This window comes from Trachemys scripta, chromosome 15 (assembly GCF_013100865.1).
Source record: "Trachemys scripta elegans isolate TJP31775 chromosome 15, CAS_Tse_1.0, whole genome shotgun sequence".
In the NCBI taxonomy this organism is placed as follows: Eukaryota; Metazoa; Chordata; order Testudines; family Emydidae; genus Trachemys; species Trachemys scripta.
In genome coordinates this window covers 4,979,813-5,005,995 of record NC_048312.1, presented here as the reverse complement: position 1 = coordinate 5,005,995, position 26,183 = coordinate 4,979,813, and the positions used below count along the sequence as shown (strand labels likewise).

At 48.0% G+C, this 26,183-nt stretch overlaps 1 protein-coding gene across 6 annotated transcripts in view; it reads left to right on the top strand.

Annotated features, from left to right (window-relative positions):
• The first annotated feature begins 11,051 nt into the window (after window positions 1-11,051).
• The window catches only part of RPH3A (rabphilin 3A), a 114,992-nt gene continuing 99,860 nt past the window's right edge, over window positions 11,052-26,183 (top strand). For 2 of the 6 annotated variants that reach the window (XM_034791334.1, XM_034791329.1), the window contains exon 1: window positions 11,052-11,153. The gene's annotated coding sequence lies outside the window, so the exon portion shown is untranslated. The other 4 variants (XM_034791335.1, XM_034791331.1, XM_034791330.1 and 1 more) reach the window with 4 other exon arrangements.

Here is a 26,183-nt window from a genome sequence, read left to right as displayed (position 1 = left end):
TAGAAACCATCTCTCTCCGCTCAGACAACTGATGAAATATGGCATTTGCTCAGAAATAAAGTAAAATATGATGACGATGGTTCATGTAGGGCGGGGAGGGAGCCTGGATTAGTGGGGTTAGCAAGGGAGCTAGGAATTGGGACACTTGGATTTGAATTCTGTTTCTGTCTCTGCCACAAATGACCTTCAGCAAGTCCCGTAACCTTTCTGGGTCTCAGTTAACTTTCAGCTTTAGAATGCCCTGTATCTGCCAGCAGGTGAACTCTCTGAAGTCTGAAATACAAGGAGACACACAGGGAGCTTCTTGTAATGCATTAGCTTAGGAGAGCTGTTTTGGGGAGGGACAATGTGGAAGCTGGTTTGTTTAAAATAACTAAGGTAAGGACTGGCCCTCTGAATTGATACCCATATGGGAAAACTGTCCCAAGTTCATAAGAGAATCATGGCCCAGCTCCAAAAGGTGTTCTGAAGCTTCATTAATATTTAGAAATCTCTTTGACATCCTTGGCTGAGATGGTCTGTGTAGGTACGTATTACTTATTTACGTTTAGACCTGTCATTCCAACACGTCAGCAGCTAACCTATGGTGTACTGCCTTTGAGCTGGAAAAGTCACACAACATACCTTTAAAGAGGGTTACGCACGCATTTATAGTGACCACGTTCTGAGGAATTATCTCCTTCTCCATGGCATTAGAGTTTCAGTTCAGCAAAGTACTTAAGCACGTGTTTAACTTTTAAGCACTGGAGTGGCTCTACTCCTGTACTCAAATGTAAGCGTATGTACCTTGTTGAATCAGGGCCTAGGGTTTTATTGCTGTGTTCTTTCCATCTCCGTGCTATAGGTGTGTTGCATCGCTCTAGTAAACTCTCCCATTACAGTATTTCTCCATTTGGGATCAAGAAAATGACTGTCTCGCTCTGAAATGTTGGCCAGTTGTTCCCCAGCTCTCTTAGCAATTGTTCTGGTCCTGAGACGTTCTCTCGTGTGAGAGTCTCAGATCTGATTTATCTCGATGCTTTTTTGCCTTCAAATTGAACTGCTACAGGTGCTTTGCTGCACGATAGCTATACCTCACACGTGACTAATGAGGAGGTAATTGCTTGAGTTTACCGCGTAACTGGAGTGATACCTAATATCAGAGAGAGAAAACTTGAGTTAGCAGGACATGTGGCTCATGAGCAGAGAGAGGTTGCCAAAGTAAATTTTGCAGGGACTGGTGCCAGGGGCAAAGGGCGCCCGTGGCGAGTCTGGTTCGACGACGTGGCTGATTGGACAGGGTGCAGCGTAGCACACTTCTCAGGGCTGTTTGAAGATCACGAAACGTGGAGGAAGATTGCTGGCCATTAACTCCTCTGGGTTGTGTTTGCTGTCCATTGTGATGCGACTCTGGTGTTTTGTACTATGACAGAATAGCGAGAGTTTTTGAAAGGTGTGTTTTACAGTCCCGGCGCTGTCTCTTCCCTCTGCTCCTTGGGAGCAGTTTTGTTTAACACAGACAGATGCTCAAAGCCCTCCATCCATTACCCGGGGTGCCAAGTTCTTTCAGACACCCTGTGCCGCAAGGAGAAAAGGATGGCATGCAGGAGCGTCTGAATGCTAATGAAAGTGGAAGGAGAACGTAATGGACAGGTTTTAGTGTGTGTTTTGTCATAAGTGATTCAGCCAAAGCTGTATTTAACGGGCTTTGCCCCGTGACTGTCTGTGCCCTTCAATCCTCTGCTTTTCTGTCATGCCCATGACGACGCCAGGAGAGCCTTGAATGATGTCCTTACTCCACTCAATAGCTTGTGTTTGAAAACGTGGTGAGAATTTGACTCCTCTGTCTCTTGGCTTACTTGTTACTGTCTGCATCAGTAGGACGGGGAGCAAGGGAGGGGAGGCGTTAATTGCATAGGACCTGATCCTGCAGACTTCTCCTATTTCGATGGGACTCTACTTGGCCGAGTAAGGGCTGCTCATGCAAGCAGGGTTCTGCAGGATCCCGCCCATGCAATGGGAATGCATTTGGTCTCACTGTGAAGTGAAATTTAAAAAGGAATTTGAATCAATTCTGTACCTCGGCAAGACGTCCTCAGCAGCTACCATTTCAAATGCAGAAATTAGCTTTGCTGATGTCACGTAGGAAGATTCTGAAGCTCCCCCACCCCCGCTAACCTAAATAAAGGGTTTGTATCTATTTTATCTAGAGAATAAAAAGCAAATAGGCTAATCTTCAGACATGCTTGGTATCCACACCTCCCACTGATTTCAATGGGAGCTGCAGTCACTCCGTCCTCCTGAAAATCAGGTCAAAATCTCTTAAGCGTCACATCCGTCCATGCAAAATCTGGTTCTTATTTCACCCTTGTTTGATCAGTACATTTTCCCAAAGCTTAATTTAATAGACAGAGGTGGTATGTCTGTACCCGTTATTAAGTTTCTGACTTTGGGATGGCTAGATGTGACTAATTTCCATTTCTTACGAGTGTCAAATAATTACATTAGTATTAAACTGCTTTGTCTTATCGCCATTGAGAACATGTCCTCTGGTAAGTTATGGCTGATGAGTTATGATAAGGGCAGTATCACTTGATCACTGGCACATATTGGAGACATTCCCCCCCCCCCCCCCCCCCCCCATTGTGTGTGATTTGTGGGCAAGAATATTGTGTGGTGTGTGACAAATACTTTTTTTTTTCCTTTAGGAAGGGATCAGCTAATATTTTTAGTGATGTTGTGGAGGCAAAAAAACCTTCTCTTGTGTGACTGAGTTCCCATCAGTCATTTTAATTTAACTTGTATAACCATGTTTGCATCAAAACTACCAATGTGATTGCAAATACAAACTCAATTTTTTCTTAGCACTGGAGTTAGTTATTTTTTTCTCTCTCAGCTTTCATGTGTTTGAACCTTGAGAATCTATGGGTTTCCACTGGATTCTTTGAAATGCTTCCATGATAATTAAAAACGCTAAGATATATGTTTATTTAAAAAGCTAATGCTGATATTCCTTTTTTCTGTGGGATCGTCTTTGAATTCCAGCTTCATTCTACTAAACTAATCACTCCTTTAAAGATATTAGAACAGAATGGTTCAGAACATGGTGCTTAGTATTCTGCAGTTAAATAGAGGGTTGTTTATGGCATAGGGAATAATAACTGTGATATTTAAAAAGAAGTTGAACCCCAATAAATAAAACTAGAGAGACAATTGGGGTGAATGGGCCCCTCTTGAGTTGGGCCTTTGGATAAGACGGTCTTTAAACTTGGGGCTTGAGCCTCCAACCCCTCATTCTCATGTGTAATCCTTAATTGGCCAATGGACATGTGAACAAGCAGCTATTAAGACCCAAGTAATGGCTGCAGTTAAACTGGCCTAGTCAGTGCTCCTTCTAATCAATGATAGTGGGTGCATCCGTTATTTCAATGGGAGATTTGTCTGAGTAGTGCCTCAGTTGTGTTGCACAACACGACTAGCAAAAATCACCATGCGATTTCCCTTAAGTGAACTGGAGTTTTCTTAATTCACTTTATACTCCCATGCACACACGTCCATTGCACAACTGGTAACTATAGTTGCTTTCTGGTGGGAATTTTCTGTGGCTTTTCCTTAACCTTAGGCCAAATCTTGCAGGCTTCCACCGATTGAAATGAGAGTCTTTCTTGAGCAAGGACTGTAGTGTTTGGCCTCTTTTAAAGTCCTTGACTTACCAGTTAATAGGAAAAGCTCCTTGAGCCCCCCAAATGATAACAATAGTTGTTAAATGGTGGCTATTTGCATAATTTATAATTAACCAGATTAGGATTGGTTGTTCAAAATCCAACGTTCGTGTTTTGTTTCAAGCCAGCTCATGTTGTGCCAGTAGCATCAGAAGTTAGATGGAGAAAGACACCGTCAAGTTCTGAACTAAATCAGTCACACCAGTGAAGTCAACAGAGCAACTCTGGATTTCCACCACATTAACTAAGGGGGGTTACTCCATTGAATAGCTTGGTTCAGAAATTGGCTTACTACCTTTTATGCTTATTTCCTTTCCCAGCACTTTGATCATATCAATAAATGAGTAACTGATCTATTAATGGGTGTTCATTTTCAGTGCTAATTCCTTTGCTTAGCAGGAGACGATGAATGGCCTTTCAAGAGGCAGAAATCGCTCTGAGTCAGGAGGACTGCATATGTTGCACTTTTGTTTTAATTTTCCAGAACGGCCCTATGCTAACAGAGTTAAAAATGGTGAGGCCTACTCAGCATGATGCTAGCCACGAGTGAAAGTTTTTTTATCATTACCATTGACTGGTCATGTACCAGTTGGAGCTAGTAATATTCAAGAAATGAAGAAGACCTAGAAAAGGAAAATGTTTTATTGCTATAACAACCTGCGGGATCCTTGCTTCCGGCCTTGAATTTTTCCTTCAAGGTGGAAAATTGTAACGCTTGTAATATGTTGGCTAATTGCTAGAGGCGAGCCTGAACCAAACCTTTGGACAACTCTGAATCTAGAGCTGAACTTTGCATTTTGCTACATGCTTGGTTAGCTCCTGTGTTGGAATATAATTAATTCTTGACAGCTACAGTATCTGAAAAGTTAAAAATAAACTGAGGAGGAAATAAATAAAAATCCCTGCTTTGATCTGCTGCATGAAACTGACAGACTGCCAAAAATGTATTTATGATTCAACAAAAATCAAACAGACCCTTATTTTTAGGGCCTAGCCCTAGCCAAGCTTCCCAAGGAAATGAAAGAGACAGGTATTTAAAATGTATAATTGCAGGTATTCTTTCTTGATTTGAAAGTAGCTTAAAATCAGGTTTTCAAATTTGTGTATAGGTTTTTTATCTTATAACTCTCCAGGGAGACTGTCAGGATGTATAAACTTTTAAAAATATCTAAACTCTTGTGGTAGCCCCTCCAACCACCTGGCATGAATTGGAAATTCTTTAACCAAATGCAATATGCTTTTTGAGAGCGGACAGAATAAAATATCCATCAAGATTATATAATAAAGCCTGTCAAGAATCAACCTTGAATTTTGGAATAATTTCTTTGGTAAAAAAGGGAAGAGAACATCCCATCTTCTAGTTCTGTCTTTTCAAAGCTTGCTTTAAAAATTAAAAAGAAAGCAATTTAGAAGAAGAAACTTCTATGAGTTATTTTATTCTTATTGAGACAAACTGAAAAATGAAATGCCTTTTCTTTCCTTTTCCATACCATGAAATTATACTGACATAGTTTCCTCATTGTCTCCTCATGAAGAGTTTGTTAAATAGGAATGATGGCTTCTTCTATCTGCTTTGTAATGTACAGCTAGAACCGGGGGCATACTTCACAATTATTTTTGGGGGTGAATTTGTAAACAAATTTCTTTTGACTGTTGTTGACCTTTTAGTGTTTTCTTTCCTCAAATGTTCTAGCAAGTTCTGGAGAATATTTACAGAAAGAGAATTTAAAGGGCCAGATCCTTAGCACAGCTCTATTGAAATCAAAGTTGCTAGACTCAATTACACTGGCTGAGAATCTGGCTTATAATTCTTAACCATAAATATTCACATCAGAAGCCTGCGCCTATGAGAAATGGCATTCACAAAAAAAAAAAAAAAAAAAAGAGTTCACAATCTCTCACATGCCGCATGTGTCCAGTCAAAATTAGCCACCAGTTGAAATCATGAATAGTGTCAACAAACTGCTGGCATACAGCATGCAAATCGAGAGTTATCAATGATGGAAAATCATAAGCTAGTCTCAAGCAGGAAAAGGAAATGAATTTGCTGAATGTTAGACACCCCACTCAGATCTTTCACTCCTGTGCATTATCTGGCCCTAGTCTGTTGCCACCTGGGATATTTCTGCAAACCTGCAATGAGCATTGCTCTCCTCACCTTTTACTCCAAGGTGGCTTGGGGGGGAGTAGAAGAGGGGAATGCACCAAGGCAACTAGGGGTTTTGAGGGTTTACTCTGAAGAAAGGTTCCACGAGCTCCCTTTGTCAGAAAAGCCATCAACTTAGCTATAGCGCTGGACAAGGTCTGCCAGGCTGCTCAAACGCATCGGCAACATAACCAGGTTCCACTGCTCCTTGTGTGATCCCAGCATGCAGCGAACCGCTGTACTGCCACTTCTCATGAGCGCCTCTATTTATCTTCCACCTTCCTTTGTTACACAAGTTGCAAAAGCCAGAGCTAGGGCATGGCCAGGAAGCTGAAGAGAGCAATCAAAGCTGAGACCTTTTGAGAACCTAGGGATCTTTCTAATAAATCAGTTTTGAGAAAAATTGCATTGAAAAGGTTGGAAAGATCTGTTAGGTAAATGAGAGGTGCAACTTGATTTGGAAAAAAACCAAAACAAACAAAGAAACAAAATTCCCCACCCATGGCCTGTAGTTCTCTTTGTCCTCCGGATTATCAGCTTTGATCATCACCAAGCCATGGCTGGATAGGGATCTCACAAAATGGGTGTTACATTTCCCGTTTCAAGGGATAATGCTTAAATACATTGATAACTATATTTCACTCGCAGGAATCATTCTTAGGACATTTCCTGTGTAATATTCCTGTCTCGACTGTTACTTGGTGATGGTTTCTGCTCCAGAGATTGTACCATTTACTCCTCTGAAAGCTCCCAATGAGAGAGGATGGGCTTGTCTAAATTCCCTAGAGGATCTAGACACCCAGCTCAGTAAATCGTCCAGGGCTCCCCCCGTGGTACTATTATATTTTCACATTTGTACTGTGGTAGGCTTATAGGCCACAGTCAACTTGGCCCCATTGTGCTGGGCACTGTACAAACATATACTAAGTGTCCCTAGCCTCTGTTTGCCAGCAGCTGGGAATGGGTGACCGGGGATGGATCACTTGATGATTCCCTGTTCTGTTCATTCCCTCTGGGGCCCCTGGCATTGGCCACTGTCTGAAGACAGGACACTGGGCTAGATGGACCTTTGATCAGACTAGTCTGGCCGATCTTATGTTCTTAAATAGAAGTCCCTGCCTATGATGGGTACATACACCCCACACCATGGAATATAAAGCTAATGAGCTGTTGTGGGCTCCATCAGCCCCGCATCATCACACCTGCCAGAGATGTCAGACTTGCAGGGAGGAGCATGGAAGGGGACCACACAGCAGGGGGATGGTGGCTGATCAGAGCAGAGGGCAGGTCTCCAGGCCTCAGCTCCTGGAGAAGGGCTGGCAGAAGGCAAGAGCTCCGTGGAGCCTAGCAGCCCCTCCTGAAGGAAGGGAGGGCTGGATGCTGATCCGCTTTTGAGGGGACTGTTCTTCCATAGTAGCCTGTGAGCTACGTAGCAGCCTTACCACACCCTGGGGACAACTCATTTGTGTTCACTTGACTGCCCTGAACAGGGCGGCTTGGCTAGGGCTCAGCCAGAGGCCTTACCTTCTTGTGCCTGGACTGGCGTGGGGGGTATGTCTGCATGATGAATGCAAAGGCCTGGCTCCGGGGGCACCCCGGGCAAGGAACGCAGTGACGCTGCCCCAAAGCACGCACAGTCTAACAGGTGGGCGAGACGAACAAGCAGACCAGGGAACCAGGGTAACAAATCAGAGCGGGCGTGCGCAATTCTTAGCCAGATGGCAGCAGTGACTGGCGACCTGTCTGCCTTTGACCCGTCTGCCCTGCACCGTTCCATTGGCTGATGAAGGATCTGGAGGTCTTCCTTTGGGGGTGGCCGCCAGAGGCTCTCAGTGTCATGTTAGCCGATTCCACCCCCACATCTGGGCTGTCTCCACCGTGCTCCCAGCCCTCTGAGCCTCATAAAATAAAACGACCTCCTCTCTAACTGCTCGGAGCCTCTGCTTTCTTATTAAAGGGGGGTTCCCTGAATCACTCTGGGGAGTGTTTTACCTCGTCACCCTAGGAACATCATCATTCACTTGATGGGGAGACAGCTTAGCACCAACCTGCATGTTACAGGATGACAGCGGCCCTGAAAGAATTGTTGTTTAAGTTCATTTAATGCAGCTTATAACTCAAGGCTTAATGGACAGCAGAGATGGAAAAGGCCTGTTAGATCATCTGGTCCATCTCACAGCCTATGCAGGATTGTTCCCTATGGTATCTTTTCCTAGTGTTTTATGGAGGCTCTAGTATTAAACCTGTCTAGAGACGGGCTTCAACTCTTGGGAGGCTATTCCAGGCCCTGAAACATCTCCCTGGAGGGAAACTTTCCTTCATATTCAGCCTGTTTCCCCCTTTATTAGACTCATTCCGTTTGCCTAATTGAATCCCTCCCCTGCTCTCCCTCCATGGCGTTGACGCCCCTTTGTAGGCTGCTGTCCGGCCATCCTTCAGCGTTGCTTGGCCAAGCTGAGCTTGTTTAACTCAAACACTCCTCAGCCCCTGGCTTTTCACCGCTATTCCCTATCAACCCCTCCGGTTTGTCTCTCTCTGGTAGCTCTGAATGTGAGACGTCCGGTATAACTGCACCAGCACCAGCGACAGCCCTGGGCGACACTCAGCAGGATTGGTTCCAAGAGTGCACCACACTTCTTTTTTTTCTTCTCCTTTGATCCATGTTGCTTTTCCACACCCTGGATTTCAGCCAAGCCCTTGCACTGACAGAGAAACATAGACAGAAGCACCGGATTCACGTTAAAGTCACAAATCTACCCATATTCACGTGGGCAGATCCTATGCCCCACAACTTCCCTCTGCTTCGTTGGACTCTTGTCGTCTTCTCCGTTCCTGAGCCTCTAATGTTCTGGGCAAGAGAGGGAGCCCAGTTGGTATCTGGTACACCTCTTCTGACTCACTAGTGCATGTGTGCACAGAGGTGGCTTACACTGCCCCTGAGAATAGTGTATCTTAAAGTAACTTAACCTAAAGATCATCTTAGGGATGCAAGATTGGACGGACTTTCTACTGTGAACTTCATTCCTGAGAGGTGGGGAGTGGTTTCAGACTCCTGAAGGTTTAGTTTTGGTAAAGCCCTGGACACTTCAGCTTCTAGGGTACTGGATCAGTGGTTCTCTTTGTTTTAATCTTCTGACACTTGGGCTTGGCAGTCAGACCCCACTGCAGTTCCTAAGGTCTGTCCATCACTAAAATCAATCTATGGTCTGCTTGCTTCAGAGAGAAGGTACTTTTCAGCACCTGATCCAGGAGCAAAGCAAGGATCATATCCTGAAAAGATTGCTATAACTCCCAGGTGAGGCCATCTCAGCCCGACAGAATAATTTTCATAAGCTAGGCTGCCCCAGGAGGGCCTCGTGTAGGAAAGCGAACCCTGCCTTTAAGGGCTCTCGAAGAGCTGCCAGCTGTCCTTGTCCAATGCAAAGGAATTCCAATAGTTCGGAACACCAGCTTAGGCCCCTGACAATGTCTCTAAACCCACGTTGCTGCTTTTCCATTAGTGGGGGACAGGCAGAAAGCGTACAGGCCACAACGTACGTGATGGCACCAGGCCCTGCAGCCTCCTGTCCAGAGAACAGCAGGAAATGGGCGGGAAAATACCTCAGGCTGGGAGCCAGCATGCATCTCCAATGACTGACCTAGAGGTGGAGGTCCGGGTAGGTCTCTAACCTCGGACAATCCAGCCTGCTTTGTCTGGGCGTGACCCAACAGCCAAGGGAAGCTGCAGAGGGCGATGTAGTCCTTGTAAAACATGCTATTTATTTAGTGCTTCCCTCCACTTTGTAAGGCAGGAGCAGTTAAACACTTTGATCCGGATTATGACTCCAAACTGGGGCCAGCTGCAGCATCCAGTGACCTGAGCCAAGGTCTGCTTGGTTTAAAGTATGTGATGAGACGGCTGGTTTCTAAGGGAGGCAGGGGGCAGTGATTATGTAGCCACAACACTATAACCAGACAGCCTATTAAAGATGGCCCAGAACTACTGGCCCAGATCCAAAGGGGGAGAGAGACGAGACAACAGTACTGATCCTCTAGGATTCCTTCTACTTACTAAGGGCTTGTTTTCTTGGTCTATTCCTGACTAACTCCATCAGGGGCCACTCTTCTTCGGGTGCAACAGTGCCTCATTCCTGATAAACTTAACACACTTTGAAAGGTGCTTAGGGTGAAATGTTCAGAAGGGCCATAATGTTCTGGGACCTACTTTCTTGGGAGTTGTCTCACTGAATGTCAGCGGCGCTTAGGTTCACACCTAGCGCTCTGTCACTTTTGAAAATGGGACGTTGGCTCCTTTTTTTTAGATGCTTTTGGAAATTTGGCCCTTTGATCTTCTGGGGGATGGAGCAGAGGGGACAGAACAGAGCATCACCCCCCATCTCTGAAGGTCACATCCAAATTTCGTGGCTCTCTCCTGTCTCTAGGAGGTCGAACTACCTGGGAACAAGCGACCTCCGTCACTCCCAGCTGTGGGTGACCCTCAGTCCGGGTTCCTGGGTGCAGCCTGGGGCCTGCTGGCAGGTACAGAGACCCTCAGAAGCTACAGTCTGGCAAAACAAAGTGACAACTGCTCGGGAGAGAGGATTGCAGATCCCCTCCCCCACCTGCATTCAGGCAAGTGCTTAATTTGTAATGAAAGAGGTGCCCGGGGCTCAAGCAATTTTTTTACGTTCATAACTGATGCAGCAAGCCCAAAGGGGCGGGGGCTCTGACTGGCCAAGCCCAGAGGGGCCGGGGCTCAGCCCTTGAAAATTAAGCCCCGATTCAGGCTGGAGAGGGGGGCGAGGCGATTATTCGTCGTGTCCTGCTGGAGCCGGAGGTGCGTTTGGAGCCCCGGGGGGTGAGTGGGAGGAAAACACCCTCGGCCGCCCCGATCTTCAGCTTCCCCAGGTCACCGCCCCTCCCCGTGCTCTGCGCTCCCCAACCCAGCACCCCCTTGGAGCTGGAGGAGCCGGGCCAGGCAGTGAAACGTCCCCGAGCCCAGCAGCCTGGCTCAGGGGGCGTGTGGGGGGGGACACACGACTCCCGCTTTTCCGGAGGAGCGCCGGCTGCTCCGGGGCAGCGCCGCTGATCCACCGCTTTGGGGGCACCCCCCGCCCCGTGCGTGACTTCCCCGCTGGAATCGGTCTGGGGGCAGGTCGCTCCACCCCCGCCCCTTGCAGCCGGTCCCCGATCCGCGACCCGGGGGCGCCGGGCGGGGTGTGGGCTGGAGCCGCTCTCGCCTGCGCCGTGCTGCGCTGCGCTGCGGGAGGAAGCGGCGCCAACTCCGCGGAGCCTCCCGGCCGGGCGCAGGGACTCGCGGCTCCCAGGTAAACGCTCCCACTTCTCCCCACGCAGAGTCCGGGCTCGCCCGCCAGGCTCGAGCGATCGCGGGCGGGACCCGCTCGGCTGCAGACCCGGCTCGCTGGCCGCGGCTGGAGAGTAAGTCCGCGGCGCGGCGCGAGGGTTTGTTTACCCCGCGGGCGGGTGGGGACGGTGGGCTCGGTGCTGTCCCCGCTGGGGTGGTGCGGGGGAGAGGCTCGGGCGTTAGTTTGCAGGGGAGCCGCCCGCTGGCCAAACTTGTCTAGGAGCCTTTGCCTGGTGCCTTTGTTCTTGCATCCCTGCAGCAGCCACTGCGCGCTGAGCTGGGCTCCCCCCTGGAAATGGGGAGCGGGGGAGGATCCCCAGCTGAACGCCTGTAACCTGCCTGAGATGTCTGCTAGCCCCCCTGTCCATTAACCCTGGCATTTCAGACGGGAGCGGGTCCCCCGTCTGCCCTGGGGCGGGCGCGCTCGATACACTGGCGTCTGGAAAGGTACCGTAGTCCGGGTCCTTTGCGCACCATTGGGATGTGCTGCTCGCTCTTTAAAAGATGCCCTGGGCTTAAAACTGCTCGCCGGAGAGGAGGATGCTGGGTGCGCCAGACAAAATGCCTTTTGTGACAGAAAATGAACCTTGCAGCACGTCAGTAATTCATGGGTTAATCTCGCTCGAATGAACCTGGCGAAATCCGCGTTGTGTTTGCTAGAGATCAACCGTGGAGGCTTTATTTTTTTAAAAGAGTTTTTCACTATTGTCATTCATAAAAAGAGACCGTAGCCCCTCAAATTAAAGTGAGTCGGGTGAGGGGGGAGGGGGGGCAGGAGAGGAAGGGAAGCAAATAATCTCTAGTAGCTAAAATATTAAACAAGTGTAAAAATAAAGATCTGGGTTGAAGTGTAAGGAAAAGAGTGAGTGATGGATGGCGCCTGTCGTCTGTACCAAAACTCTGGCAAGGTTTAAACTCCAATATTTTGAATATTCCAGGCGTGAGACAGGTATGAACAAGAGTCTTTCACTTCGGAGACTAAAGATCTGAGATTTGGGGAAGTGCTAAGGGTGGGGCATTAGCCCTTGGAAAAGTATCTATGAAAAAATGTGTGCGGTCTAAGGAAACAGGAGACTTGATTTTTTTTTTTAAATGATTGCACTGGATTTTCAAAGTCAGCAGATCAGGGGGTAATCCTGCATGGATTTCAGGAGCAATTGTGTGTCAATTTCCTTGCAGTTTCTCTAGTGTCTCTGCCACTTGCTGGCTGGCTTGTCTTTCTGGAGGGACAGAAGATTGTTGCCATGGTGAGAATGTTGCAGAGTTCATGGTCCTAAGGGTGGTGAGTTTGGGGGGCTTAATGGAATAGCATAAAGAAAAAGAATTCTTATGTAACCGTTGACAGCAGCTGACCGCATGTTTTCATTGCACCCCCCGATCCTCTGTTATGTGGGGGGACGCCTAGCAAATAGAGAGATGTAGGGAAAGTTTCAGAATGGACGTGATGTAAACTGGTCAGCAGCCTCAGAGCTAGGCTACTTCTGCTCTATGACTATTTCCAGGGAGGTAAAACACTGCAGATGTGGCTAATGTGACCATTTTGTTTTACTAGAGGGCAGGACTGGTGTTTTTATCAAAAGCTTTGTTTTTGTTTGGAAAACAAAGGAAAAAAAAGAAAACCCCACCCAATCCTATATTTTAACAAACTGGTTTCACAAAGCTTGAGATTATATAAAAGAACAGGACTTGTATGTGAAATTAGCATTCACCTCTCCAATTGCATATAAGTTGTAGTGTGTTGTTCTAGTTTAATGTAGACAGAGGGATATACCGGGAATTAACTATTTTCTGTCTCAAAGAAATGTTGATCATGGATTTTGTGGTTATGCAGTGATCATGGTGACCAGTGCAGGGGGAAATTGTCCAGCAACTTAGATTTTTTTATTAAATACCCCAAATACCCCAAATATCTCTTACCTTCCTATTTTAGTGCTAACAGCAAATGATGCGCTAACATTGCACAGAGCGAACAGTAGTTACTGTATCAGAGCTGATCACGGCAAACCCGACGGCATTTAAAATACGATAACTTTGGGTGGCGATGTAGAAACCTACCCGTCCCTGCTGGAACTGAGAGTTCACTAGTCTGATTTGTGTGTTGCAGTGGTCCTGGTCTCTTAGCCTCCTATTCAGCCAAGGCTTTTAATGCGGTAGTTCTCAAATTGGTTCAATTGTTCTGCTAGTGCATCTCCTCCACCACGCGCCCTGAACGTACAAATCTTGTATGGAGCATTTAAAAAAAAAGACCATCAAGATCATAGTCTCCTAACTCCCGTGGGCAAAATACTGCAGTAAAGCAAGTGGAATGTGGTAATGCTGCTAAGTCTTATAGCATAACGAGGTAATTTAAAATCAGGCCAGGGTTATCTAACTTCTCTGTGCCTTTTTATTTGTCTTGCTCGCCAGCAGGCAGTATTTAAATCAATAAAATCGAAGGACCAAATAGCTGGGTTTCAGCTATTAATGTTTGTTTGGTCTGCCACTTAAAAATCTGAACCAGATGGCTCCACCCGAATGCTTCTATACTTTGAACTTTGTCAGTGTTATGCCGTTCCTGGAAACAGGTCTGTGCACTGAGTAGACTGATTCCCCCCCCCCGTGAGATTGTGCTTTCAGAGCTTGGAGGAGAATTCTCCACAGTGGATATGATGAGGAGAACAGATGAATAATTGGGTTTAATTACTTATAGCCGGAGCTTGTGCTGTAATATGGCATGGAAATAGATCTTGTTAATGTTTTGATGCTGGGATGGATTGGAGGACACATTGTTCATCGGCTGTTAGGGATTCCTGGTGCTATTCAGCTGTGATATAAGGGGCAGTTCATGAGGTTTAGGTTCAGACCTTCCTCGGGGACGGGGGTGGAGTAAAACAGAGTAAGGGCTTTAGGCTTAGGCCCGAATTAGGAATTGCTGAAACAATCCCTGAATCTCAAGTGCTTCTATGCTAGCATGGACACGCTCAGTTAATCCTTTAACTGCCCTCATTGTGGGCTCTCTCGCCAGGCTGCTGTTTGCTGCAGGGCTCTGATATCTTTTGGCATCTCTGGAAAAGAGACCCTGAACCAGTAGCAGGCTGTTGGCTAATTCCAGCATCCTCTTGGTCATCCACAGAAGTAGCACTCCATAGCTCCAGCAATTGGTAATGGGGCATGAGCTCTTCAGTCTCCATGTCACCTGTTCACATCAGCCCTTTGCTGTCCCTGGGATATCCCTGATGGATAGATATCTGTAACACATCTGGACCCCAATGGTAGCTTCAGTAGAGAATCTGAGGTCAGAATGGACATGGATATTAAACTCCCCTCTGTCCAGGTCAAGCTGTGAGGGGCAGGACTGGGGAAGTTTAGACTGATGTTGCCTGGCCTGTGGATAAACGGGAGATTCCAGGCTCGAATCTGGCACTTTTCAACAGCATGAAATTCACATAAATGAAAAGCAGCATCCATATTTGGCACTGGCACAAAGCAATGGAGTAGGGCAGTAGGCTGGTAATAAATTACCTGAATTAGGCCTCAAAATATCCCTAAACCCAGAGAACCTGGACTTGGTCTCAATGATTTTTGGCTTCTTTTCCTGAAAAAAAAAAGATGCTATGGAGTGATATAGACACCTAATGGCTCCTCTAACTTCACAAGCTGCCCTAGGTTAGAGTCTTCTGCCGAGCTTCCTCCACTCCCACTGACTCCAGTGAGAGACGAGGATGCTCAACAAAATGGCAACTTTGGTTTGTGTGTCTGTTACCTGTGAAGTATTTTGTGTGTGTGAGCGAGAAAGACGTGAACTGGTCTGGATATAAATAATATCCATGCTTTGTACCTGAGTTATATTTCCCAGTAATAATTTCTCTTTTTGTAATGTCTGTCAATTCACAGGTATTACAAAAAAGAGACATGCTGAATTGAAAAGATTTTTGGTTCTTGCTGTCTATGGTGCCTCATTTGCCTCTGGGGAGTTTAAGGATGGAATTTGGTTGGCTGTTGCTAGCCTTGCAGTTGGATATGAGCAAATATTTGCAGCTGTGAGCGTGTGTGTGTGTGGTGTGTGTGTAAATTTAAATTCCCGCTGATTTTAAGTTTATTAAGATGAAAGAAACTGCATGGGCTGGACGCGTTGGTTAGGAACGGAGTCTATGTAGTTGACTGGGAAAATAACTATCATTGATCTGAAGTTTCTTTTGGTTTAAAGGAGTGATTTGAGGGGCTGCCTTGGTCATGGGACTGAAAATGGCATGTGACTCTTTCAACCCTTCATCATCACTTTGAATAGGATGCAAGTTGGTGGTGACTAAAAGTTACTATTTGACAACTGTTGATCCTTATGGAGTGTCTTCAGTCTGTTCCTGGTACACAGGTATCTGTGTAATGAAAACTACCATCATCATTAGTGCTAATTAGCAGTAATAATGAATCACTGCAAGCAGAGAGCTTCATGTTTGAGTAGGCAGGCGTCTGAGCAATTGCACATCTCTCAACGTGGTGCTTCCCAGTCCATCTCTAGTCATTTCTTGGCTTCTCAATGAAATTGTGAACAAGGGTCACAGTTGGTACTAATTATGGTGGTGGGTTTGTGAGGCTGGGAAAATAACGTGATAGGGTGCTTGGAGGTTAGCACATCTGACCTCCACCCTCTGTCTCTCTCTTGGGGGGCAGTAGCGGTGCCTGGTTCCGAACCCTAGGCTGGGAGTGTTTGGGCCTCCCCTGCTGCATCTGGGACTTTGCCCTTAAGTGAGGTATGGTAGGGGGACCCAGGGCTTCCCTCCCCAGAGAGCCCTGTGGGAGGTAGCACTGGCAGATTCTTCTCTGGGGAAAGTCTAAGTCTGCCACCCTGGGTTACTTCCTACCTATGATCTCTCAGTCCAAAGCAGCAGGACCTGCTGGTTCTCCAAGGGGGTGATGGTTGGAGAAGGCTCTGCCTGGGGGCCTTACCCACCCTGTGGTCCCCTCTCAGGCTCCACCTTCTGTCTGGCTTCCTGGGGAAGAATTCTCTGGAATAGCCTGTCTACCCCTCCCCCCCTTGCCTGGGCTTCTGGGCTCCTTTTAACCTGCCCTTGCAGCTTGGCAGGCCTGGAGGGATGGGTCTACCTGGGCCCCGTATTGCCTTTTAACCCCCTCAGGCCCAGGCTGGCGTTTAGGTACCCCAGCACAACAAATGCCTTGCTGCAGCCATGTTCAGGAATAGCTCTTTCTCCTCGCTCCTACTTTGCGAACAGGGCTTAGGATTTGGGGATTCTTGAAATGGAATCAGAATGTTTTTGTGTGGCCCCCTTTTTGCCCACGTACTGCTCTGTTGATGAATCCTGATGGGGGAAGGTCAGGGCAAAATCTGCACGAAATTAAACATTTTTGCTTCTGTGTGTTTTGGGTGTTGAAAGAGAAAATGCTGATCCTGTCCCCGCCACACCCTCTCATCCCACCTACCCTCTGGCACAAACCCTGGGAAACTCAACTCCCCGGGGGCGTTAGCTTGGCTGATTAAAGTCCCTGAGTCTGATGGACTAGTGGGCTTCATTCCAGCCGCTGATCTCGGGATAAAGATTCTGTTAATCCTCCTAGTGGTCTGCAGAGGTGCGTAAACTTTAAACAGACCTGTACCTTGCTGGTCACTGGATCACCAGGGATGATCAACTGAATGTTGCCATCTTTTAGGCTTTGTCCTCCGTGGACAGTCATTGCACCATCAGGCTGTGATTTCTAGTCTAGGCAGTAGGATTATATTTCTGGATTGTTTTAATATCTGACCCAAGACCGCCTCTGACAAAATTGCTACTGGGCCAACAGGGAGCTGGAAGCCAGAGAAGGGAAAAGTCAGTTCCTGGAAGGCACTTGAGGTTTCTCTCTCCTTCTACTTGTAATTTGTTCTTTTTCTGTGGTCTTGGATCTCGCATCATTTTCCTGGTCACTGGGGCTGAAAGGCAGCTATTGAGATACTGATGTGGCTTCCATTACGGTAGTATCTGAGACCGCTTTTCACTGCAGCCAGATATTGCCAAGAGATCCCTTTTCAAAAGACCCTCCGTAACGGCACACACCCCGGGGTACAGTGCCCTGGTTTGCGGGTGCATTTACCCGATCTGTGTCGACAAACATGCGCCCACAAATCCTCCGCAGACAGACAGCTCCCGGGGCCCTCTTGAACATTTGTCTCCAAATCTTTTCTCCCTGTACAAATCCAGTGTCAACCTGATTTTGGAGTTTTCATTTTGCTGAACATTTTTTTTTTTAAATAAAGGCAATTAATTTTCGCAGCTCTAGGCAGGCATCAGGTGCTCTGTGAGTGATTTCCCCCGCCCCCTCCTTTCACCGTGGTGCCTTCGCTATTCTGCAGGAGCTAGCATCCAGAGAGGTGCATTATAGCCGTGCAGTGAACTGCATCTGAACAGTGCTTTAGAGCCAGAATTGTCACAACAGCTTTGATATAAGTAACTATAATGCTGCCATCAGGTTTAATAATATAATGCAGGCTTAAATTACACCGTACTATTGTCTTGCTAGAGATCCCAAGACCTAGCAATCACAGATCAGTCAGATGAACCAAAGACTGATTTTTTGTTTTGTTTTCCCTGCTATTAATCAACTGGAGAAAATTCACATGACAACGTTATAATGATGTTTGGTTTGTGAAGGAGTTACTTGAAAAATGTCACTGCACAGCTTAAATAAAATGTCCCGCTCCCCACAGCTTAGCTGCCTTTGTTCTATTTTGTCTAGAGACTGACAGGAAACTTTGACTGGAAAAAGACATTTTCCGCATGTCGCATGCTATGTAAATGTAGTCGAATGGCGACAAGAAGGCATTAGCTAAACAAAAGCGATGGGGGTATGGAAAGGGGAATTAGCTAAATCTCTCTGGACTGGACTCTGGTCTTACACTGGCGTTACTTCGTTAACTTCAGGGGAGCTGGTCTGGCGTGAATAAGATTTCAGTGGAGCTACTTCTGATTTACACCACTGGAAGTGCGAGCAGAATTGGGGCAGGTCTACACATCAAATGCTGCATCGGTGCCATCGCGCTTAAATGAAGATGCTCCTACGCACCGGGAGAGAGCTCTCCTGTCCGCATAGGTAATTCACCTCCCTGAGAGGCGGTAACTATGGCAGCGGGAGAAGCCCTCCCATCGACATAGCCTTGTCTACACAGGGTTAAGGTCGGTATAACTGCGTCGCTCAGGGATGTGGATTTTTCACACCCCGAGCGATGTAGTTATACCGACATAGGTCTGTAGTGTAGACCTGGCCTAATAGTCTCTCTTGCCTTTATATAGTCACCTATGCCCATCAGTGGGATACCCATAAAACAAAGTGTACGGGCAGGGTTTTATCCCCCAAAATCTGTTGCCGCAGAGCTGCTTTCTGCAGAACTTGGTATGCAAAATGCAGGAAGATTAAAGCCCGGCGAGGCAGCAAGGAGAGGACAGTAGGACAGAGGACCAGTATCCACCGAGGCTTATTTTGAAGGCGGATGCTCCTTGGCACTGCGATCCCTATTGGGTCCCTGTGAATCTGAATAGGAACAAAGAGAAAACAGGAGGGCAGAAAACAGGTGGCGAAGATCTGAATGCCCCTGAGGGATATTTATGGGAGCCGGGCTTATTTTGTTTAAAGCGATACCTTTGCACAAGTGCTTTGGGAGTCGTGTTACACCCTTGTGGTCGCACAGTTAGAGACGCACTGGGCAGCGTTCCAGCGATTTTCAGCAAGAGTAGCCATGAAATTAGTCGTCCTGTTATTTAACTGAACGGCCGTCACATTTGCTGTCCTTCAAGCTCAGAGAATTGATCCAGCGGTGGCTGCATTGTAGGCTTGTAATCCTCTCAGACTCAGGGTGCTAGAGTTCAGGAGCCCGTAGAGATGGCTGGGTTTGTAGCCTGATGGAGACAGTCCTCTAGTCTGCAGGGGTTCTGATGCTGGTGATTACTTATGGTCCTTCGCACTTCTGCAGTGCTTGTTTCCTGTGGATCACAATCAATTGCTCGCAGCCCACCCCCACGGGATAACATCCCCATTTTACTGTCAAGCACACCAGAGGCACAGAGAGATCAAGGACAGAATCGTCCAGCGTGACCCCTGATTGAGGATCCTTCGCTTTCTGGGGGCTTTGAGACACGGGGTGGGGGGTGGGGTGGTACTCAGCGTCCCCAACTCCAGCTGAAGTCAATGGGAGCTGCGGGTGCTCGTACCTCTGCAGATTGGGCTCCAGCTGTCTCTAATTGGGCACCTGAAATCAGGGGCCACTTGGGACTTCCTTGCTGCCAGAGAGAAGGAGGACGGGTGAGGTAATATCTTTTATTGGACCAACTTCGGTTGGTGAGAGAGACGAGCTTTCCTTCCAATCTGGGAAGGGTGCGGAGAGTGTCCCAGCTAAGTACAATCGCAAACAGATAACTCAGCGTAAGTAGTTAACAACCATGCTAGGGGACCATTCAAGGTGAAGTGGCCCATTAAAACCCTTCTAGTCCTAGAACAGAAAGGGGGGTTAGTGGGTTACAGATGGTCGTAATAAGCCATAAATCCAGTGTCTCTGGTCAGTCCGTGATTTTCAGTGCCTAGCAGAGTAATGAATTTAAGCTCCCAGGCTCATCTTTAGGCAGTGTTGTGCAGGTTTCCTTTGGAGGATGCGGACTGATAAGTCAGATGTAGAATGATTGCTTTGTGGAAAGTGTTCACCCACCGGTAATGGGGTATTCTTGTCTCTTATCATTTTCCTGTGTGAGTTCATTTGAGAGCGCGGTGATTGTCTGGTTTCACCTACATAGTGCCCTGGATGAGGGACACCACATTATGTGATAGGCACGTGTAGGACCCGTGGATCTTAAAAGGTGTGTTGTGGCGGTTGTTGATCATTGTAGCACTGGAGCTATGGCTGCAGGTTTTGCGTCTGTTGTTCTGGCAGGGCCTGGTGCTGCTTTGAGTTGGTGTGTCCTGGTCTGTGGGGAGCTGGCTTCTGATGATGAGCCTGGAGAGGTTGGGGGGTTGTGTGAAGGCCAGAAGGGGGGGGGGGGGGGGTCAGGAAAGATTTTTCTCAATAGGGTCCCCATTGAGTATGGGTTGTAGTTGTTTGATGGTGCCCCATAGGGGTTCCAGTGTGGGGTGGTTGGTGACAACTCGGGGTGTGCTGTCAGACGGACTTTCATTTCTGTATCAAAGCAGGTTCTCTCGGGGTATTGGGGTGTCTATTCCATGATGCGATCTACCTCTCTAGTGGAGTGTCCATGTTTGAGAGATTCTGAGTGTGTTAAGGTGTAAGGAGCACATTCTGTGGTATCTGAGTGCCGGGCTGTCGATAACCGATTTCTTAGTGTGTTTGGGTGGTTCCTGGGTCTACGAAGGCAGGTGTGGGAATCCAGGGGTTTCTTGTGTATAGTTGTCTGTAGGGTTCCATTGTTGAAGCTGATCAGCATGTCCAGGAAGTCGATGCTGGTGTGGGAGAGCTCCAGAGAGAGTTTAATGGATGGGCCGTGGTGGGTGAAGTTGTGGTGGAAATCTATGACGGAGTTGTATCCTCTGGATAGAGGCTTAAAATATCATCGATGGACTTCAGGTATATCACTGGTTTCATGGTGCATTTGTCACACAGGACACATTCCTTGCTGTCACATGGGAACCTGGTGGCACCCTGGCACTAGAAGTCTGGTCACTTCAGTCCCCGTTCTGTTCTTTAGCTACAAGAAATCCTTCTCCCTAACTAGATCCTTTGGGGTTTTCTGCAAATCAACTGATCAGACATGAAGCTGGACATCAGTCGTGCCCAAAATTAAGAATAAAATCACCTCTATCCTGGGTTCACATCAGTATAATTCTTTGGGGAACTGTGGGGTCCTGGTCCATGCTGAAAGATCCTAGGCACTACGGTCCTCAAAATATTATTATAATTAATTTGAAAGTACTGAGGTTTCATCTCATTACCAGGAATGTAGCCCAGAGTACAGCTCTCTTTAATGACTCCACTGAAGTCAAAACCTTTAACTGTTGTCTCCTCCAGCACGGGGCCTGGCTCCATATTATATCAGATTCCGGGAGATGAGCGCCACCTTGCTTACGTGTTTGAGACGCTTGCTCATCCAGCTTGGTCTGCAACCTGCCCTACGATTCCCCCCCCTTGCTTGGGATGCAGACTACAGATAGTTCCTGCAACTTTAATTTAACGTAATTCCAGGCCTCCTCCACATTCAGATCCTTGAGTTCTTCAGTCCAGACCACTTCCCCAACTAATTCCCTTAATTTTTTAAAGATTTCTTTTGTTAGTGTAAGAAATCAAACCATCTGACACCCTGATTTCTCTCTTTCCTCTGACATCATGCTCGGTCGCAGAGGGTGTATCAATAGCAATGAAAACTTTGATCCCAAAAACCCAAGAGCTGTAAAACTTTTACAAAATGGCAAGAATCCCTGTAAGGCTTACAAAGGGGAAACTCCAGTGGGTACCTGAGGACTGGAGCTACATGAAATGAGTGTGGTCCTATTCCCCGCCTCGTAAAAACCACTGTGAACCAAAAAAAGTCACCTGCTGTCAGCTTAATTGGCAGGCTCCGCAGAGAGGCCACTAGGGTTACCATATTTAAAAAAAACAAAAAGAGGACACTCCACGGGGCCCCGCCCCCAACTCCACCCCTTCCCGACCCCGGCCCCACCCCAACTCCGCCCCTTCCCCAAAGTCCCCGCCCCAACACCACCCCTCCCCTGAACGCTCCGCCCCCTGCTCCTCCCCCTCCCCTGCTTCCTGCGAATCAAATGTTTGCGGGAAGCCTGAAACAGGCAAGCAGCAGGTAAGCTGGGGCTGGGGTGGTGGCAGGGGGGCGCAAGGAGGCACGGCCCAGTCCGGCCCCCCCGGCCGAGCAGCTCTGGCCCCGGTGTCTCCGGCCCGGCTCGGGCCCTGGGGCGCCGGCCCCGGTTCCGGCCGAGCGGTTCCGGCCCGGCCCCGGCCCTGGGCGAGTGGTGCCGGCCGAGCACCCCCAGCCCCAGTCCCAGCGGCTCCGGCCCGGCTTGGCTTGGCTCGGGCCCCGGTTCCGGCAAAGCAGTTCCAGCCCAGCCCCAGCCCCGGCCCTGGGCGAGCGGCTCCGGCCAAGCATCCCCAACCCCGGTCCCAGCGGCTCGGGCCCGGCTCGGGCCCCGGTTCCGGCCGAGCAGCACCAGCCCCAGTGGCTCCGGCCCCAGTAGCTCCAGCCCGGATTCAAGCCCCACAACCCCTCCCTATTTTCCCGGACTTGTCCGGCTTTTTGGAATCCGGACGTATGGTAACCCTAAGAGCCACAGATGCAGTCAATCAAAAACTGTCTTTTTGCTCTGTGTCTATACAGCTCCTAGCACAATGGGGGCCTGGTCAGTGACTAAGCTTCCTAGGCAGTACAGAAACACAAATAACAATATGTGGAGGACTTCAGTAACTCAGTCAGAGGTTAGGGATCTGTGAACAGGAGTGGGTGGGTAAGGTTTTGTGGCCTGCAGTGTGCTGGAGGTCAGACTAGATCAGTGGTCTCCAACCTTTTTAACCACAAGATCACTTTTTGAATTTAAGTGCAACCCAGGCTCTACCTCAAAGAAAATGTAGAAATAACAGTAATCACACAAACCCAAACACCCTTGCCCCGCCCCTTCCCCGAGGCCACGCTCCTGCCCGGCTCACACCATCCCTCCTCCCTCCGTTGCTCGCTCTCCTCCACACTCACTCACTTTCACCTGGCTGGGGCGGGGTGTGGGGTGTGGGAGGGGCTCTGGGCTGAGCCTGGGTCAGGGGGTTGGGATGCAGGAGGGGGTTCAGGATTTGGGCTCTGGGAGGGGGTTAAGGTGCAGCAGGAGGGGGCTCAGGGCTGGGATTGGGAGTTGGGGTGTGAGCGGGGGCTCGGGTGGGGCAAGAGGTTGGGGTGCAGGAGGGGTTCGGTGTGTGGGCTCCGGCTGGGCGCCGCTTATCTCAGGCGGTTCCTGGTGGGCAGCACTGCAGGGCAAAGGCAGGCTCCCTGCCTGCCCTGACCCCATGCTGCTCCCAGAAGCGGCCGCCATGGGGAGGAACAGGTGGCTTCGCTCGCTGCCCCCGTCCGCAGGCATCGCCCCCGCAGCTCCCATTGGCCAGGAATGGGAGCCGCAGCCAATGGGAGCTACAGGGGCAGTGTGCGGAGCCATCTGCCCCTTCCCGCCCCCCCCAGGAGCTGCTGCTGGACATGGTGTCTGCTTCTGGGAGCGGCACAGGGCTAGGACAGGCAGGGGGCCTGCGTTAGCCCTGCTGTGCTGCCGGACTGTTAGTGGCCAAACTCCCTGGTTGGCTGCAGGAGGGTTGGCAACCCTATCGCGATGGACCGGTTGGTAACCACTGGACTAGATGATCGTGATGGTCCTGTCTGGCCTTAAAGCCTGAGTCTATAAATCTTTTTTCCTCCCTTCCTCCCCCCCCTGCTCTCTGTTAGTGGCTGCTGAAAAGGACAGAATCCTCCATTCAAGTGGCTCTGGGAAATGATCCCGAGACATTGCCATCTGCTGAGAATTAACCAGGGAGGTTATTTGGTGCTGTTCCTGCAAACAAACTTTACTTTTATCTTTACAGCACCGGAGAAATTCACAGTTAAAGTGCCCACAATAGACTGTTTGCACCCAATCCTCATGTGGTGTAAATTGGTGTGGCTCCACTGAACTGGGTTTGACGTGGCTACACCAATTGAATTCAGATTAATGGAACATATCTCGCTCTTCTTAAAAAACAGCAACAACAAAACCCTTCACCATGGCTACTTCCAGCCGTGTGATCCAAAATCAACTTCTCCCAGTCAGCCCAAACTTTCTAAAATGATTTCTCGCTGAGCGGAGACAAAGCACGATCCCTTGCTGTCCTAAAGGGGTTTTCATTTGAGAAAGTTCTACTGGGAAGGAGTTGGAATGGAGTGGTTTTCATAGTCTTAACCATAGGGTCACTGCTGTGATGCTAAAATACACCAGCCTTAATAGTTTGGGGTCTGTTCCTCAGCTTGTCGCTAACCAATTCTTACCACTTAGCTCCTGGGAGGAAAGGTCATTGACAGTGGGGATGAGTGGGGCCGCACAAAACTTGTTCAAGATGGTAAACAACTTGCTCTGTAATTTAAGCCTCCCCTCCCCATGAACAAATATTTTAAATGCCTTTCTAGTTAAAGAGAAGCTTGTGCTATATATTAGGGCTTCAGTTCTCCATCTCATTGCTCTACTCAAGAAATGTAGGCTAATATATGGTGAATGTATCAAAAGATCTCCTATATATATGGTACCTAGCTCAATTCATATGCACAACTACGGTATGATATAGTGTATATACCACAGGGAAACTACTTTTACCAGTCTAATTTTTGGAGGGGAGTAGTTTGGTCATTGAAATATATATAGATAAAGAGAACTTGTTTTAGTTACACATGTGCACCAGTCCTGGAATAGAGAGGGTCAAACAGCATGCAGAGCCATCTCTTATTTCAGGGATTTCAGCCCCAAACAATGCCCAGTTCTCAGGGAACAACTCTGCCTCAAGAACTGACTCCAATCAGAGGCCAAAGCAGAGAACAAACTACGATATCTTGCTACTTGCACAGCTCTCTAACCAGATCCTCTGCATTATAAAACTAAGAATACCACAGAGCATATTTCCCCAAGATTGAACATTTTGCTTGAACGTGAAGAAAAAGATCTTGGAAGACTATGTGTAACAGCGCCACCTGGTGACACCCATCAGAACAATATTTTGGCCCATCTCTGAAAATATCAGAGGGGTCAAAACCAGATTCTGTTACCTAAAAACCCCTCTAACTTGGGTGCTTTTAGGTAATATGGAGCTTGGATCCAAATCACTTCTAGCCTTCTGTGTGTATGGATTTTTCCATGTAATATCGCAGGGGAAGTGTGCTACATTGCTAGCCCTGTTTGCTCAATCAGTTTACCTTTGTGCTGAGCCTTCTGTACAGAGCGATCCTACAGCCCTGACCGTCACTTGGCAGTGGATGTGGTGTCATTAGTCCATGCGCTATGGGCTTTGGTGAGCACACGTTAAGCTGGGAAGTGCAGTCTTGATAGTGAAGTCGCGCAGTTGAATTCAAGTAGGATGCTCTGTTGGTAGGATGAAACCTGTTAAATACACGTGTAGATGGACTGGTGAGACAATGGCATATTTAATTGCTAATTGAGACCATCTCTTCAGAAATGGATTAGAAAACCCTTGGAGCAGATAATTGTGGGCGTGAGCATGCGTATGCCGTGGAATGGAAGGAACACCTGGATAGCAAATCTATGGAGAAGAATCACTTTGCTGAGAGCTGCTTCTGCTCTTTTTTCAGAGTGCTTTTAAAGTTCCTGCCAAAAAACGAAGGGCAAAGCTGTGTGGGGAGGGTGGGAGTTTTTGGAAGGAACGAGCTTCATAATAGTGTACTTGGTTTCCTGGCTGACACCCCACAAGCGTGCAGAATTGCCATTTGGGATGAATTTGCAGAGAACTCAACTTAGGGGATCTATCAAACAATTCTGCGGCGCCTTCCTTTGCCTTCTCAAACTCCGTTACGCTGCTGAGAGATCGAAATGAACGCATTCTCCCAGGCCGAGAGGACCACAAATGTGGGTTAGTTTAAAAATCATCAGCTTGATACAGGAGGATATTTGGATCTGTTCAAGTTTGAAAACTCTTCTTTGGTGATGACAAAACCATTCAGCCCAGAACCTGCGTTGCAGTTCGATTTATTTGTTTGCCAGACAGTTACTCAAAAAAGAAAAAGAAAATCTGCTACAGATGTGACGTTATCCAGTGTTTAGCTGAAGGCACAGGCTTTAAAGCCTGCTCTCTTTAACCAGATTAATGGCATTAGGCTTTCAATGTAAAAACTATCTCATCGTTGGCACTGGCAGGTGGTGTAGGAGCAGCAGGCTTGTTCAATGTTTAAGAAAGCTGCATTGCAGAGCTGAGAAAGCTGGGGAGATAGGTTGCCTGGGTCAGTATCTTGGCTGTTGCATCTCTGCAGAGCGTGAAGTGCGAAATGGAGGGCTCCCCTCTCAGCAC